Raw genomic sequence first — 18,239 nt, forward strand, 5'->3', positions numbered from 1 at the left:
TGAACAGGCCACATCATCAAGCCAAATTTGTCCACTTCCTTGACCGAAGCGAGCAGATGAAGTGACCTCCAATGCTCTCCCACAGCCCAGCTGTCTACAGACCACATTGGCATCACTAATGCCCCAGTCATCGTCACAGACTGTTCCCCAGGAGCCACTGTGATAGATTTCAACTCTTCCAGAGCACTGAGTGGACCCAGACCCAGCTAGTCTGATCTGTCCTATCGGGCACATAATATAAACTATATTTAATAATAAATTTTCCTAAAGTTGAAAAGAATTAAAAAAAAATTCACACACAAGAACAGACTGACCTGCAGCAGGTGAAGTGAAGGCCAAGAGGCAAGAAACTTTTGGAGGGAACAAAATGACATTGCTTATTGTGTAAAGTAAGCACATACATCTGTAGTCATTTATCTAAAGTGATCAATATTTGCACTGAAAGCTAAACCGCAAAGACCAAAACTGTCTCTCTACAAAAGCATTATAAAATTATGTCTTACCGAAGGTTAAAAAATGAAGCACTCTCTGCTGTCTGCACCCCATGACTGAAAAAAGAGGCTGCTTCGTGTCATTTATGGGAACCAGATGACAGTCAACTCAACAAAAAACTACAGTGTGCAAAAAACACTTCACATTTGGTTTATCCTCCCAAAACACTTCCCCTTTTGTTTTGAATGTGTTTTTTAATTCATCCACGGGGCTTTGACATGAGCAGCTCTAAAGACTGGAGCTCACCACATCATTAAAAATTCAGGTTTTTTTAAATAAAAATAAAACTGCTCGAGTAATCTAGTGACTCTCGGATATTACATATTGATTCATTACAAGCAAATTTGCACCAACCCTACAATCATCCACAGAAACACACATGCTGTCTCCATCTGGTGATTAAAAAGTAATATTGACACAGATGATACATTCTTGAGGTTAAGTGCTCATAATTTTAAGCACTCCTACATTAGCCTAAAAAGTATTAGCAAGGACTCACAGTTTAACATTTGGGAAGATGATCTGAATGAGAAAGGAAGTCAATCCTTTTATAGTGGCAGTGGGAAGAAATGCAACCAGAGAATTGTCTCTGTTTAGACAGTTTTAAATCTTAACTAATTTCATGAATGTTTCTGAGGACTAAATTGGAAGCCACACTTTAAACTATAAAATCTTTAAAATATGGGCCTAAAATCGAAGATATGAAACATTAAAGTGACACAAATATGCACAAAAAAAGCAAAAGAAGAGAAATCATGAAGGAGGAAAATTGCTTTTCACAGCAGTGTGTGTGATACACCAACAAAAACACAGGGTCACACAGAATAAACTCATCCAAAATTTTTAGGAGATACATCCATGCCATCAATTTGAACAATCTACTGTGCTCGAGGTGACGACAATATGTACGCCTGTTTGACAAATAATGTTCTACATTGACTTGCCCCCCACATCCTTTAAATGAATTTATTAATCAAGACAGATTGCAGAGTTGGCACTAAGGCCATCCCTAGAGGGCACTGCAAGGTGTTTTATAGGCATTTGGACAAACTGCTGTCACTGTAGGGAACTCAGTGTTATAAAGAAGACGTGTGACCGTTTTTACACGTGTCACGTGTCATTTATTTTTGTTTTTGTTGTGTATTTGTGAGTTTTTCATTATTACAAAGTTTTCTATGACCTGCCCTGGGACTACAGATGTTAATTAGCAGTTTTGCTATAATCTAGCATGTTTACACTTTATGCTTGGTATATTGATGTTCATCAATGTGCTGTTCCTGTTAAATGTATAAAAAGAAGAAAAAAATCCTGCAGTCAAGAAAGGAGTGAAATAATTAATAATGGCAATAATGAGCCGGTTTGGAAAATGTAAGGAGTAGAAAGTCGAGATCTTTGTGTGAAATTGGAGGAATAACAAGTAGCAAAGTGTCAGAAAAGTGCTCAAGTAGAGAAAGGAAACTTTTGCTTTTGATAAAGACGACGGTGTAGAGGACGTTCTGCGAACCTTCCTACGTAGTTTCGGGTTATCACCGTCCTCTGTGTCTTCGGTGGCGGCCCCTCCTTTTCCTCCCACTGTCCTCTGCAGCTGTTCCAGCTGTTGCTGCTCCCGTGAAGTTTCATTGTGTTAACCGGTGTTAAAGGCGTACAAGCTCACTATTACTCATTCATACATAAACAACATGCAGTGTAACTGAAGCTGTTAAAAGTCCTTTACAGCAGTAGATCACATCGTTTCTCACCTTGCTTATCTGCGTTTATTTATTTATTTTTGCGGTAGAGACAGCCACGTCTGCCTGGGAAAAGCAGCCTGCTAATCGTCACCGCTTCAGCTCCTGCCCCGGACCCTGCTGCTGACAGCGCAGTGGGAATCACACTCCTAACTCCACATAGAGCGATATCCATTCTTCCCGAATCACTGTCCATACCACCACCTCTAACTATGAATAATATCTCACATAATAACCTCTATCAGCAGTCATAATTAAGGAAAATGCTTTAAAAGATCAAATGCAATAAATTTAATTAAATACTGGTTAAAACATCCCTGTTTAATGAATGTTTACACATGCCCTATCAGTGTAAACATTTCAGGCCTTTAGACACTATCAGCTACAGTGTAGCAATATCCAAAATCTAAACTAACTTATATTATTATATAATTGTGGAATGATGTAAATCAATAAACAGTGAAAGAATGTCCACTGAAGTTTCTTCTGCACTTTAGATAAGTGTAAAAAAAACAACCTTTTTCTCTAACAAATTTCACTGTTGAGTACATCAGTCTGAATTTTAGATCCTCTGTGAGCGACCAGAGTTTGGAGAAACTGTGGCACAAAGATGGTGCTCAGAACAAAAATGACCCTTACCCACAGTCACCCTGTGATGAACTAACAAACAAGTGTGAAAGTGTGAGAACTGAGAAACAATTGCTGCAGGTTTTTCATAAAATGCACTGCTATTCTTGCTGTTTTTGGTGTGGTGATGCATCTGTCATGTGCTGTGTGATAGTGATAAACAAAAGACAAACTTTGCATTTAGGCTGAAAGACCAAAAAAAGGCAAAACGTAAAGTACCAAAGGAAAATAAACACATAACTACAGAACACACACACACACACACACACACACACACACATGGGATATGGGAAGTGCAGACAGGGGAAGCAAAACTAAACATAATGCACACAAGATAATATACTATCAAAATAAAACTGTAAGTAATTAATACAAAAACCAGGATGTCTTAGTCCTGCAAGCTTGACACAGATAAAAGCGTAAACAGACATAAAAGACTGACTCAACATGGGAGACACTAAAAGCCAAAATACAGAGATGAGACTGAGAGGACAGGAAGGAAACGTTAACGGGAAATAAAAAAACCTGAAGTAATATGGAGGGAGAACAATACAGAAATTATTTTATTAATCAACACATTACACACACATGATACAGTTCAGTACAAAAACACCCACAAAACACTGTAGTAGCAATAATATAACTGTGTGTAATATAATATAAACGTATCATTACCTACTCTTTAATACTTCTGCAATTTGTTGTAGTTGTTGTTGTTGTACTCTCTCTCTCAGTGTGTGTGTGTGTGTGTGTGTGTGTGTGTGTGTGTGTAATGATACAAGGGGTAGAGATATTGAGATGGACTGATAGTAGCCACTACTCGTTACTATTTCCTGAAGTATCCTTTATCAGGTCTGGAGAGCTGAATCAAGGCTAGTTTTATGCATGATATTAACTACTTTACCACATTGTGGTCTCGCTAATTAAGTTAAATAGATTGGTGGTTATGTAGCACTTGTTTATTCTATTTCAGCATCCGAATCACTTACTACAACAACCCTCACTAACCCCCCCACACACACCCCTGTGGATATATTTGGTAAATATGGGGTTCAATATCTTGCTAAAGGAGACTCTGTGGTGCAAACTGGAGGAACCAGGGTTTAAACCACTGAACTTCCAATTAGAAGACCTGAGTCACAGTCATCATAGTTAAAGCAGGGGAACTTGGTATAGCTAAGGACCAGTGGGAGATGAAGTTTTGAATGCTGTTGGTTTTCCTCAATGTCAGCAATATTAAAGTTTTTGTGTACTATCTGTGAGTGCTATACTATGAGAATGTAACTCCCAGAATGTTTGTTATTTGATATGCATGAAGCTTCAAAAGCCTATTAAGGCTCTAATCACACCAGCTGATTTTAAGTCTGGCTGAAGTGATGAAATCGTCTGAGGTCTTTCTCTGTTCCCCCAGCCTCTTCCTCCTCATCAGTCGCTCCTTCTGCTCTGAAAACAAGCATCTCTGTGTTCTCCTTTTGCTTTGAATTCTGCCTTGTGGTGACCTGGAGAGACACAAATGCCTGTTTCCACTGTGCTCCTATTCTTTTCTTCCAGGTAAACATGCATTCATTTACTCTGATGAACAGTACCTTGAAGTAGAAATGAAGGCCAACGTTTGCCAGCAGCAGAATCAGTGGCAGGAAAACATATCTCAGGACTGAATTTACTGGATCTGTTTGAAGGACATTTATAAAATCAGTAAAACAACAAAAAAGATGTTTAAATAAACTTAGAAGATACATGCTCATTTTACAAGTCATATATATTAACATAAACAGAGTATGAGACAACAGGCTGCCAGCTGGAACACTGATAGGAGGAGGTTAGGCTGTTACCTGGTGTACATAAAAGAACACCAGGTTGATTCAGTAGTGGTTGAAAGCATTCAGACTCCACTCTTAACCACAGAAAAGGCTCAGAGTGATTCTAAGGGTGAACTGTAGGATCCCCTGGTCAGTCTCAGACACTTGACCAGCAAACAACAAGCAGCTGTTAAACAAATGTTCAGGGAAGAGTTTCGTGCATTTGCCAGACACAAAAATGAAAACCTAAAAACGCAAATCCGATAAGTACCCCATACCACACATTCATGGTTCAGTGTAGCTAAAACTTACTATCAGGATAGCATCAGTGAAGATAAAAAAACATTCAAAACCTTCAAAACACCATGGATGTGGTATGAATCAAACAGGATTGTGTTTGGCCTCACAAATGCACCCTCAGCTTTTCAGTATAGTATGGAAGCAGGCCTCAGAGACAAAACATGCAATCCATACTTAGATGATGTGTTGAGGATATGTTCTCAAGCATCTAAACTAAGACCAGACAAATGGGACCGGTTCAGAAATTAGGTGCTCTATCTCAGAAAAGTGATCTCTGCTGATGGCTGCATGATGGATGATATAAATGGATGACCACAAATACTGCTAATGGTTTCAGCATCAACATGTGGCAATGTAAATGCGGTCTGTAGTGTCCCTCTGGTTCACAGAGTTTACTGTATGTCATTTCAGTGTCCACGTTTCTTTTCTATGTAACAATGGTTCGATTGTTTAATTCCTAGATTCTACTTACATTTAATGATGACATGAATCGGTTCTGCCTCCAGAGAGGTGAATTTCCTTGACAGCATTGCTGTTGTTTCATACACACAGCTGTAGTTGCCCTGATGTTCATACTCAGCTGCAGAGAAACTAAAGGAAGCTGAGTTGTTGACTGCTGGCTCTGTGAGGTTGGAGCCAGAGAAGCTGAGAATAAAATGTCCACTGGAAAATGTGGAGTTAATGGAACAGGTGAGGATGAAGCTGTAACCCCTGGTGATCTGTGCACCTTCAGGACCCCAGACAAGTCCTGCTTTAGGAGACGTCAGAGAAATAATGGGCCTCTGCAGTCTCACTGTGTGAAAGAAAGAGTAGGATTAAGAAGGGCAGCACAACAAGTTCAAATGTAGCATTTCATGCAATTTAGCTTGTTATTTATGAATCATCATTAACCAATCAACATTAGGATTTCGTGATGTATTCTGTGATCTAGCCAATGTTAACAGGTGTTTAATGTTCTACAGCGGTGGTGTCCCAGGGGCCAGAATCGGTCTGCCAAAGACTCCAATTCGCCCCACTGGATATGTGTGCAGGAGGGCATAGATTTTTACAAATTCTAAAAGTGCATATTTTTACTGCTTTCCTACTGATAAAGATCCCTCTCATGGTCACTCACATTACACTAAAGTAACTAAGTAATAAATAAATATTGAAATGACAGAAAAGTTCTAGCAATTTTTTTATATAGTGGGTCAACAGTAATAAAACCAAAAAAAACCAAAACACAGTTTATTAACTGCAGCCGTGTTTCTGCGAGATTATGCAGAAAAAACGAGATGTACTTTTGAAATTGCGCTTCTTGTCTTATATGAAAAGTTTATATCTATATTTTTATTACATAGATAAACATAAATTAAAGCTGTTGATATCTTATGACAAGTTATTTCTATAGTTTATAAACATTTTTTGTTATAGCAAAAATGTAAAGATTTGTATTATTTTTATTTAGTTGATCAGTTTTGATCTTTTTATTTTACACTTTTATTTATTGCTCTTACCTGTGACATTGAGTATGACACTGTCACTTAGTGGGGAGTTAAAGTCCCGACTTGGGCCCTTTTTCTGATACTGACACTGGTACGATCCCTCATCATCAAAGTCCACAGAAGAAATATTGAAGGTTGCAGAGTTTGTAGCTGAATTTTGGGTCCTGTTGAATGAATCTGATGTTGTCATCAGAATGAACGTTCCACCTAAAACCTGAGTTGAGACTGAACAAGTGATTGCAATGTTCTGACTCCAGGTCACCTCACCAGCAGGATTGATGGAGATATGGGGTTTTGAGAAGTTTACTGAAATAGCAACACAGAATTAAAGTTTTCATTTTATCACCAGTTTACTGATTAGATTATACAAAACAGAATGAACCATAAAACTCAGGAAACTGGATTTATCCTTACCAGTAACAAAGAGTCCTACAGAGTTACTAAAGGGGGAGGAGAACTTTGAACCCTGAATGCTTTCCTCGTACTGGCAGTGGTACTGTCCTTCATGACAGAAGTTCACTTTGTTGATACTGAAGATAGCAGAGTTGGAATTTGTCATTTTAGTCTCCATGAATGAGCCAGGCGTCTTCTTGAGGATGAAATTTCCATCTGATGCCTGAGTTGGGACTAAACAAGAGATGCTGACACTCTGACCCCAGGTGACCTCACTGTTACTTATGGAGATCCTTGGCTTGGGGGGGACCCCTGAAGCAATAATTTGGCATAGAGTTATTTACGACAGGCGCGACGACAGACCTCAGTGTCTGATGGTTCAACCAGGAACATTTTACACATCCACATGGGAAATCTCATTTGAGTGTCACGCTGTTTTTTTGTTTTTTGCGCTTTGATAATTTTTGTATTATCCATCCATGTTCTAAATGATGGCACCCGCATTTGGTTTGCATTGCTTTGTTGCTCATTTGAATAAGTTACTGCTCTGAGCTTTGATGGTGACTTTATGAATGAGGAAATGAAACCAAGTTTCAGGCAGCTGGTTGATGTGCAGCAGGACGGCAGGATACTCTGTTGAAGAAAACCTACCAATGAGCTGGTTAAGGTTACAGTTTGTTTCTCAAATAAGTGACTCAGAGTGAACCAGACTCAAAAGTAACTTTAAAAAACACACAGGCAGCACACAGATGACGAAACAGAGGAAAATCCTGACGCGCTACTACAGAAGCCATGACACCATGAAAGTATGGCTCCTGACTAGCATGCAATACTTGAATATTCACACGTCCTGGATTTATTTTATTTTTTACAGTTTTTACAGGCAGTTGGCCTGTCAGTGTTAACATTACATTTACCTAAACTGAATAAATAACAAATACAAACAGAGCCAAAAGTACATTCTGAAGAACAGGAGAAAAAAAGGCAACTCCCTCCGCTCTCAACCCAGAGACGTGCTTCTGAATTTTTTCCCCATGTGTCACTGTCAAGTAGTAATACCACATTACTGCTGTTCATTGCGCTGCGCTGCTAAATTAGTTCTTTTCCTGTCAGCATCACCGTGCAAAGCAACTAATGCTTCGATTATGAGATCAAAGGTATCTGCAGGCAAGCTCAAGATCAAAGATAACGAACAGAAAGTACAGCAGCTGAAGAATAGTCACACAGTAGCAGGCAGGACGATTTCATCATTTGTTGAGGTGCTCGATGATACCACAGTAATGTTTCCCACAATATATCGACCTGCTGAACATTTTAAATTTTTAATTCAATGATCAAAAAACTAACTTACAATTTCACACTGTATTTTCCTGTTGCCTACTTCATATTATTTATTGGATATAGAATTGTAAACTGTGTGTCATTTTTAACTTCACTGAGTATATGTTTTAGTCTTATGCTTGATTAATCATGCTGATCTGTCCGTTGTGTGTGGAAATATGGCAGCCATGGTGCTGATGTTGATTTTGGTCATACAGGCTGTAACATTACAGCTGAGAATGGACAGTCTTGTGAAAAAGAAAGTTTTCACAGAACTCTATGAACAAATAGAATAATTAGAAAGTAACTGAAAAAGTCTCGTTCAGGGTTTCAAATTTTGTTTTTTTATTTGATCTTTACTGTCAAAACCTTAAACAGCACCAAGTCTGCAGCTGTGAGACTAAAATCTAAAACTGTTGGGAACAGGTTATGTTTTAGTTTAAAATCAGTTGAAAGTGTTACATTTTCACTGATTCTTTTATTTACAGCAGGCTCAATATAGATTCTCTGCTGGAGGTGAAATACTTTGAGAGAAATAAGACAAAGATAAATGAAGTTATAAATAGATAAACATTCTTGAAAAATCTGTCCTAAAGTGACTGGAACAAAATTTAAACAAACTGATGCAGAAAAGCCCCTCCGTGAATCGCTACCTTATCGTGGTGGAGGGGTTTGTGTGTCCCAGGGATCCCAGGGGCTATGTTGTCTGGGGGCTTTTGCCCCCTGGTAGGGTCTCCCATGGCAAATTGGTCCTGGGTGAGGGACCAGACAAAGAGCGATTCAGAAGAACCTTATGAAGAGAACATCGAGGGAACAGTTTACCCTGCCCGGGATAGGGTTACCGGGGCCCCGCCCTGGAGCCAGGCCCAGGGAGGGTGCCCAAGGGCGAGCATCTGGTGGCCGGGCCTTAGTCCATGGGGCCCGGCCGGGCACAGCCCGAAGAGGAGACATGGGCCCATCCTCCCGCAGGCCCACCACCCACAGGAGGCGCCATAGGGGTCGGGTGCATTGTGTGCCGGGCGGCGGCCAGGAGCAGAGGCCCTGGCGGACTGATCCCCGGCTGCCAAGACTGGCAATAGGGACATGGAATGTCACCTCTCTGGTGGGGAAGGAGCCTGAGTTAGTGCGTGAGGTTGAGAGGTACCGGCTAGATATAGTCGGTCTCACCTCTATGCATGGCTTGGGCTCTGGAACCAGTCTCCTGGAGAGGGGCTGGACTCTGTCTCAGTCTGGAGTTGCCCCTGGTGAGAGACGGCGGGGTCGGGGAACGGGTCCTGACTGTCATCTGCGCTTATGCGCCGAGTGGCAGTTCAGAGTACCCAGCCTTCTTAGAGTCCCTGGGGGGGGGTGCTGGAAGGTGCCCCACCTGGAGACTCTGTTGTCCTGCTGGGAGACTTCAATGCTCACGTGGGTAACGACAGCGAGACCTGGAGGGGCGTGATTGGGAGGAACGGCCTCCCTGATCTGAACCCGAGCGGTGTTTTGTTATTGGACTTCTGTGCAAATCACAGTTTGGCCATAACGAACACCTTGTTCGAACATAAGAGTGTCCATAAGTGCACGTGGCACCAGGATGCTCTAGGCCGCAGGTCGATGATCGATTTTGTAATCGTATCACCAGACCTGCGACCATATGTTCTGGACACTCGGGTAAAGAGAGGGGCTGAGCTGTCAACTGATCACCACCTGGTGGTGAGTTGGATCAGGTGGCGGGGGAGGACGCTGGACAGACCCGGTGCACCTAAACGCATAGTGAGGGTGTGCTGGGAACGTCTAGCAGAGGCCCCAGTCCGCGAGATCTTCAACGCACACCTCCGGCAGAGCTTCAACAGCATTCCGAGGGAGACTGGGGACATTGAGTCCGAATGGACCATGACCATGTTCAGCGTCTCCATCGCCGAAGCTGCTGCATGGAGCTGCGGCCGCAAGGTGGTTGGTGCCTGCCGTGGTGGTAATCCCCGAACCAAATGGTGGACACCAGAGGTGAAGGGAGCCACCTGGCTGAAGAAGGAGTCCTATCGGGCTTGGTTAGCCTGTGGGACTCCGGAGGCAGCCGACAGGTATCGACAGGCCAAGCGGAATGCGGCTCGGGCAGTGGCTGAAGCAAAAACTCGGGTGTGGGAGGAGTTCGGAGAGGCCATGGAAAAAGACTTTCGGACTGCCTCGAAGAGATTCTGGCAAACCGTCAGGCGTCTCAGGAGGGGAAAGCGGTGCTCTACCTGCACTGTGTATAGTGCTGGCGGAGCGCTGCTGACGTCGACTGAGAAAATTGTCAGGCGGTGGAAGGAATACTTCGAGGACCTCCTTAATCCCACTGACACGTCTTCTGAGGAGGAAGCAGAGTCTGGGAATGAGGGGAATGACCCGCCAATTTCCGGGGGCGAGGTCACTGAGGCAGTTAAACAACTCCTTGGTGGCAGAGCCCCTGGTGTTGATGAGGTCCGCCCCGAGTTCCTGAAGGTTCTGGACGTTGTAGGGCTGTCCTGGTTGACACGCCTCTACAATGTTGCGTGGAGATCAGGGGCAGTACCCCTGGACTGGCAGACTGGGGTGGTGGTCCCCATCTTTAAGAAGGGAGACCGGAGGGTGTGTTCCAACTACAGGGGGATCACACTCCTCAGCCTCCCTGGGAAAGTCTATGCCAGGGTGCTGGAAAGGAGAGTTCGTCCGCTAGTCGAACCTCAGATACAGGAGGAACAATGCGGTTTTCGTCCTGGTCGCGGAACACTGGACCAGCTCTTTAGCCTCTCAAGGATACTTGAGGGTGCATGGGAGTTTGCCCAACCAGTATACATGTGTTTTGTGGACTTGGAGAAGGCATTCGACCGTGTCCCTCGGGGTGTCCTGTGGGAGGTGTTGCGGGAGTATGGGGTGTCTGGCCTATTGCTAAGGGCCATTCGATCCCTATACAACCGTTGCAAGAGCTTGGTTCACATTGCCGGCAATAAGTCAGACTCGTTCCCGGTGGGTGATGGGCTACGCCAGGGCTGCCCTTTGTCACCGGTTCTGTTCATAATTTTTATGGACAGGATTTCTAGGCGCAGCCAAGTGGCGGAGGGCTTTCACTTCGGTGGCCTCAGAATCTCATCTCTGCTTTTTGCGGATGATGTGGTTCTGTTGGCTTCATTGGGTGAAGGCCTCCAGCTCGCACTGGAACGGTTCGCAGCCGAGTGTGAAGCAGCGGGAATGAGGATCAGCACCTCCAAATCTGAGGCCATGGTTCTCAGCCGGAAAAGGGTGGAGTGCCCACTCCGGGTCGGGGATGAGTTCCTGCCCCAAGTGGAGGAGTTCAAGTATCTCGGGGTCTTGTTCGCGAGTGATGGGAGAAGGGAGCCGGAGATCGACAGACAGATTGGTGCTGCGGCTGCAGTGATGCGGATGCTGCACCGATCCATCGTGGTGAAGAGGGAGCTGAGTGTAAAAGCGAAGCTCTCAATTTACCGGTCGATCTACGTCCCTACCCTCACCTATGGCCACGAGCTGTGGGTAGTGACCGAAAGAACGAGATCGCGGATACAAGCGGCAAAAATGAGCTTCCTCCGAAGGGTGGCTGGCCTCTCCCTTAGAGATAGGGTGAGAAGTTCAGCCATCCGGGAGGGGCTCAGAGTAGAGCCGCTGCTCCTCCACATCGAAAGGAGCCAGTTGAGGTGGTTCGGGCATCTGACAAGGATGCCTCCTGGGCGCCTCCTGGGTGAGGTGTTCCGGGCATTTCCCACCGGGAGGAGGCCCCGGGGCAGACCCAGGACACGCTGGAGAGATTATATCTCTCGGCTGGCCTGGGAGCGCGTTGGTGTTCCCCCGGATAAGCTGGAGGAGGTGGCTGGGGAGAGGGAGGTCTGGGCTTCTCTGCTTAGGCTGCTGCCCCCGCGACCCGGCCGGATAAAGCGGATGGATGGATGGATGATGCAGAAAAGCATTCAGGTTGCAGATGGAATCAGAAACTTCTGTTAATGTAATTATTACTGAAGAGATTTGTGTCTCAGAGAAAAAGAAAATCTTATTTTAAAAAAACTACCAGGAAAGATATGTATTTACATTTTTGTTGGGAAATATAATTTACTAGTAAATGTTTTGTCCAATAAAGAAAGTGTAGTAAAAACAATATAATATACTAATTACATTATTTATTAACGAAAAATAATAATCACTTCACCACTTTTAACAACTTTTATTATGAAATGATATCACGATAGAATTTAACTGAAAGTTTGCTCACCTGAACATGTGACACCAGCATCTTCATTATGCCCGCAGTCGTGTGTCCCAAATCCACTGTGTCGACACTCAGTAAGAGAACTTTCACTTCCTGAACACACCACATCATCAAGCCAGATTTGTCCTGTACCTTCTCCAAAGTGAGTTGATTTATGGAAACTCTCTGGTGTCCCACAGCCCAGCTGTCTGCAGACCACTTCAGCATCTTTTAAGTCCCAGTCATCATCACAGACGGTTCCCCAGGAGCCTCTGTGATAGATTTCAACTCTTCCAGAGCACCGAGTGGACCCAGACCCAGCTAGTCCGATCTGACCTATCAAGAACATTATATAAACAACATTTTAATATTTCCCTTAAAGGTTTTCCTTTTAAAAAAAGACATAGGAACAGACTGACCTGCAGCAGGTGAAGGTGAGGCCAAGAGACAAGAAACTATTGGAGAGGAAACCATGCCATTGCTTATTACATAGAAATGTTCTTGTTGATATGCAATGATGAATATTTGCATTGAAAACCAAACCCCAAAATCCTATTGATACTGTGCCTGTACACAATTACAAAAACCATTATACATTATGGAAAATCTGTCTTACCGAGGGTCAAAAACTGCTGTCTGCCCCACATGGCGTGTCATTTATGAGATCCAGAGAACACTACAGAGAACCAAAATTGTTCACAGTGCTTGTCCTCCCGAAACACTTCCCCTTTCGTTTTGTCGCGTTTTTTTTTTTCCATCAACCGACACGGGGCATTAAAACTATGAAGAATTAAAGTCTGAAGTTAACACACTTTGTCCAACAAAAACACAATCGCATCTATACTTCTGACTGAATGTTATCATTCTGCTGTGTCTGCTGCCGTGAGTACAGATATGATCAATGAAATCAATTTAGTTTCATTCTAAGTTTATTGCCATTCGTTGCCAAAAGTGTCAATCAAAGCGCGTATCTCCCGTCTCAGGCCCTTCTATCGGGAGATATTAGTCTCAAAAGATTGGAAAATGGGTACGATATTATCCACAAGAGTAAACTAAGATTTACATATGTGCGCACGCAATGATTTGTGTGTAATTTCGCGTACTCAGAAATGCGTGCAACAGTCCACACATGCAGTTCCACAAATCAAATAGTTCAATCAGTCATCATTCTCACTTTCAAAGACCTTCACGAGCTTACTCGTCTCTAAAAATTATTTCAGACATTGTTGTCGCTCACATCACGGTTTATGTGCTCGCGGAGTTTTGAGAGATTTTTCACACTTTTCATCTTTCCACGGGGCTACAAACACAAGAGGCGTTCCATCCCTAAATGAAAACTGGACGTCTGAAATTCCTTTGAATCTTTAAATTACCTCCAACAAAACGATTTTTTAGTAGAGATTTCCAAATCTGCATTCTGTTTATAGTATTCCGCCCATATTACACTAACACACACACACACACACACACACACACACACACAGTCAGGGCTCTGTGTGCAGGCAGGCGGAGAGGAGGATCCAAGCGCAGGACTCGAACAAAGAATTGTAAATCAAAACCACAGCTTTATTGCTGACATGAAAACTAAACATGACATGAATGCAGAAACCAAAAACACACAGGCATAATCTGAGGGTACGACGCGACACTGGGTTGAGGAAAACACAGGGCTTAAATACACCGGGTAGTAATGAGGGAATGGGCAACAGAAGGGAGACACAGCTGGGAGAGATCAGGACTAACGAGACAGGGGAGCGAAGCTAGACACACTAACATAAGACAAGGACTTTCACAATAAAACAGGAAACATGAATCACTACTCAGAGACACGGACTCAACACAGAGAGACAGACAGAAAATGACACATGGAACTGAACTAAGTGAAACCACAATTCCTAAAACGTGGATAACAGAAACATGAAACTCCAATAATAATAATCATCACCACAACAAGAGAACAACAAAACAATCCCAGAAGCAAAATAAACCAAAGCATAATAAACTCAAAATACTGGGTCCGACGGACCCAGAACCGTGACAGTACCCCCCCTCTAAGGGCTGGCTCCCGACAGCCATAAACAAAAAACCAGAACGAAACAAGAGCACCAAACCAGGGCGGGCGGAGGGGGCCCAGGATGGAGGGACAGAAACCAAATAAAAAACAAGGAGCACAAGAGTCCAAACAACACAAGAAAACAGTTCAAGAACACCGGAAAACACATCAAAAACCAAAACAAAACTAGAGCTCAACAAGAGTCCATGAAAGGTTCAGGGGGTCGACCCGGAGGTCGGCCACACAGGAGCCAACACAGGTCAGGGGGCCGGCCATGCACACGGCAACGGGCAAACAGTTCAGGAGGCCGACCGTGCACACGGCAACGGTGCAGGCAAAACCAATCAGGAGGCCGGCCACGTGGAAGGCAGTGGCGGCCACTGAGCAGATCCGGAGGTCGGCTGCGATGCCAGCAGTGGCGACGATCTCTCTCAGGAGGCCGGCCTTGATGGCCATGGCGCCCAATTAGAGGCCTGGAAAGCGGCCGGCAGAGGCGAGGCGGAACAGGACGGGTCGGGTTCCATGACGGCGTGGCAACCGCAGGGCCGGGCGTGGACGAAGACACAGAAGCCGGGCCGGGCGTGGACGAAGACACAGAAGCCGGGCCGGGCGTGGACGAAGACACAGAGGCCGGGCCGGGCGTGGACGAAGACACAGAGGCCGGGCCGGGCCTGGACGAGTCTGACGAGGCCGGGCCGGGCCTGGACGAGTCTGACGAGTCTGACGAGGCCGGGCCGGGCCTGGACGAGTCTGACGAGGCCGGGCCGGGCGAAGGCGGGACGGCTGCGGAACCTGACGGCAGCGGGACGGCTGCGGAACCTGACGGCAGCGGGACGGCAGCGGGACGGCAGCGGGACGGCTGCGGACGTGGGTGAAGCTGCGGCTGCAGGCGTGGGTGAAGCTGCGGCTGCAGGCGTGGGTGAAGCTGCGGCTGCAGGCGTGGGTGAAGCTGCGGCTGCAGGCGGCGATGATGATGCTGCTGCAGGCGGCGATGATGATGAGGGTGACGGCTGAACAGCCCTCCCCGGACCGCCAGCAGACGGGAGGATATGCTGTCTGGGTCCTCCAGGACCCTCAGCTAAAGAGGTGTGGTGCTGGGTGGGCTCCTCGGACCCACCAGCAGACGTGGCATAAGGCTGGACGGGCGACTCGGGCCCTCCAGCTGACGAGACCTGAGGCTGGCTGGGTTCACCTTGAACCCCCAGCTGACGAGACATGAGGCTGGACGGGCTCCTCGGGCCCTCCAGCTGACGAAACCTGAGGCTGGACGGGCTCCTCGGGCCCTCCAGCTGACGAAACCTGAGGCTGGACGGGTTCACCTGAACCCCCAGCTGACGAGACATGAGGCTGGACGGGCTCCTCGGGCCCTCCAGCTGACGAAACCTGAGGCTGGACGGGCTCCTCGGGCCCTCCAGCTGACGAAACCTGAGGCTGGATGGGCTCCTCGGGCCCTCCAGCAGGAGTAGATGCAGGACCAGAGGCAATTGGGACCCCTGGCTCACGGTGAAGATGAGTGGCTGACTGAGGGGATGACAAAGCCAATGATTCCTCTACTAACCGGACTACTGACTGGGTTATGGACTGTAATAAAGTCTGCAGAAAGTCTGAGTGAGGTAGAGCCTGAGCTATGGGTAGCTGGGGTGAAGACTGAGCTACAGGTGGCTGCTGAGCAGGGAACACTGGACACTGAGCTACAGGTGGCTGCTGAGCAGGGAACACTGGACACTGAGCTACAGATGGCTGCTGAGCAGGGAACACTGGACACTGAGCTACAGGTGGCTGCTGAGCAGGGAACACTGGACACTGAGCTACAGGTGGCTGCTGAGCAGGGAACACTGGACACTGAGCTACAGGTGGCTGCTGAGCAGGGAACACTGGACACTGAGCTACAGGTGGCTGCTGAGCAGGGAACACTGGACACTGAGCTACGGGTGGCTGCTGAGCAGAAAACACTGGACACTGAGCTACGGGTGGCTGCTGAGCAGGGTGTAGTGATGGTGGTTGATATGGTGACTGAGCTAATCCTCCTGAGCCTTCTGAACACGAGAAAAACTGCTGGATGCGCTCACCTGAGCCTCCAGCTGACACAGAAATGGGTGCTGGCACCAGCTGAACACCAACCCCTCCCACCTGAGGAACTGAAACGGGTGGAGGGGAATGCTGGGCTCGAGCTACCCTAGGAGCAGGAACAAGAGGAGGGAGAAGCTCAGGAACGGTCTCAAAATGCCCAATATTACAAACTGGGTCTCGGCATTTAGTTTTTGCAGAGTGGGCAACCTCAGAAACATGCAACTGGGACACAGAACAGTCCTTGGGAGGAGCCACAGTCTTAATAGATTGTAGAGAGGTGCAACTAGAGTCCTTAACTGTCCCTGTGGAACAAACAGCCTCTTCCTTCAGAGAGCCTAAGTTACAGACTGCAATTTCTGTCTCTACAAACTGCCTGTGGCCCTGCTGAGAAGTACATGGTTGAAAGGCTGGCTTGGAAAAATTAACCACCTCCCTTTCAGCTGACTGAATGAACATAGCCCCAGAATAAACAGTACCAGATGAAACAGTCTTAACTCCTGGGGCTGAAGAAACATCAGGAGCACAGTCTTTTGAAGCAATGGGAAAACAGTCATTCTCGAAACGAAAACCTTTACTCTCCCGAACAGGGGAAACACGAGCTGTAGTGTTCATGAAGCTGCCGTTCGCAGCTTTGGAGGAAACAGTCTGTCTATCCCTTGACACAAAAGGTGAATGAAGGGACACTCTGTCACTCAACCTCGGCGGTTGTTTAAAATGAATCCCAGGCTCCTGTTGGAGCTGTGAATGCTGGCGGCGCGTCCGCCGCTTTCCTGCCGAAGAGGGATCGGGACTGGCTGAGGGTGACGTGGCAAAACTCTGCTGCGGCTGTTCCTCCTGGGGTGTGGAAACGCTGGGTGAGTCGGGTGGCACAATAATGATCCCTAACATTTTGTAGAACGCCTGTGCAGGCGTAAGCTGGTTGCTTGCAGGCTCGTAGTAATCCTCCCGGGACCGGCTGGAGCGTTTCCTGCGCGACCGGGGCGTCCGAGGGGAGGAAGCAGATGAGTGGGCCGAAGGGTAGGCTGCTAGTGAGGAACGGCAGCACGGAGGCCCTCCAAGCGCTAGCCGGGTCCCGTCAAAACGGGAGCTGCGCTTCCACAGTGAGTCCGCTGGATCCATTACTGGTCGCGTCGTTCTGTCAGGGCTCTGTGTGCAGGCAGGCGGAGAGGAGGATCCAAGCGCAGGACTCGAACAAAGAATTGTAAATCAAAACCACAGCTTTATTGCTGACATGAAAACTAAACATGACATGAATGCAGAAACCAAAAACACACAGGCATAATCTGAGGGTACGACGCGACACTGGGTTGAGGAAAACACAGGGCTTAAATACACCGGGTAGTAATGAGGGAATGGGCAACAGAAGGGAGACACAGCTGGGAGAGATCAGGACTAACGAGACAGGGGAGCGAAGCTAGACACACTAACATAAGACAAGGACTTTCACAATAAAACAGGAAACATGAATCACTACTCAGAGACACGGACTCAACACAGAGAGACAGACAGAAAATGACACATGGAACTGAACTAAGTGAAACCACAATTCCTAAAACGTGGATAACAGAAACATGAAACTCCAATAATAATAATCATCATAATCATCACCACAACAAGAGAACAACAAAACAATCCCAGAAGCAAAATAAACCAAAGCATAATAAACTCAAAATACTGGGTCCGACGGACCCAGAACCGTGACACATATATATATATATATATATATGTATATATATGTATATATATATATATACATATATATATTTAAAAAGGTAATTCTGA

General features: G+C 45.9%; 1 long non-coding RNA gene across 1 annotated transcript; it reads right to left on the reverse strand.

Annotated features, from left to right (window-relative positions):
- Positions 1-3,578: 3,578 nt before the first annotated feature.
- LOC134625856 (uncharacterized) lies at positions 3,579-5,489 on the reverse strand. The gene is made up of 3 exons (XR_010093777.1): positions 5,418-5,489; positions 4,433-4,515; positions 3,579-4,345 (listed from the first exon to the last, which is right to left on the reverse strand). It is a non-coding gene; the product is annotated as an uncharacterized LOC134625856 (long non-coding RNA).
- Between the last annotated feature and the right edge of the window lie 12,750 nt (positions 5,490-18,239).

The sequence above is a fragment of the Pelmatolapia mariae genome, linkage group LG4 (assembly GCF_036321145.2).
Source record: "Pelmatolapia mariae isolate MD_Pm_ZW linkage group LG4, Pm_UMD_F_2, whole genome shotgun sequence".
In the NCBI taxonomy this organism is placed as follows: domain Eukaryota; kingdom Metazoa; phylum Chordata; class Actinopteri; order Cichliformes; family Cichlidae; genus Pelmatolapia; species Pelmatolapia mariae.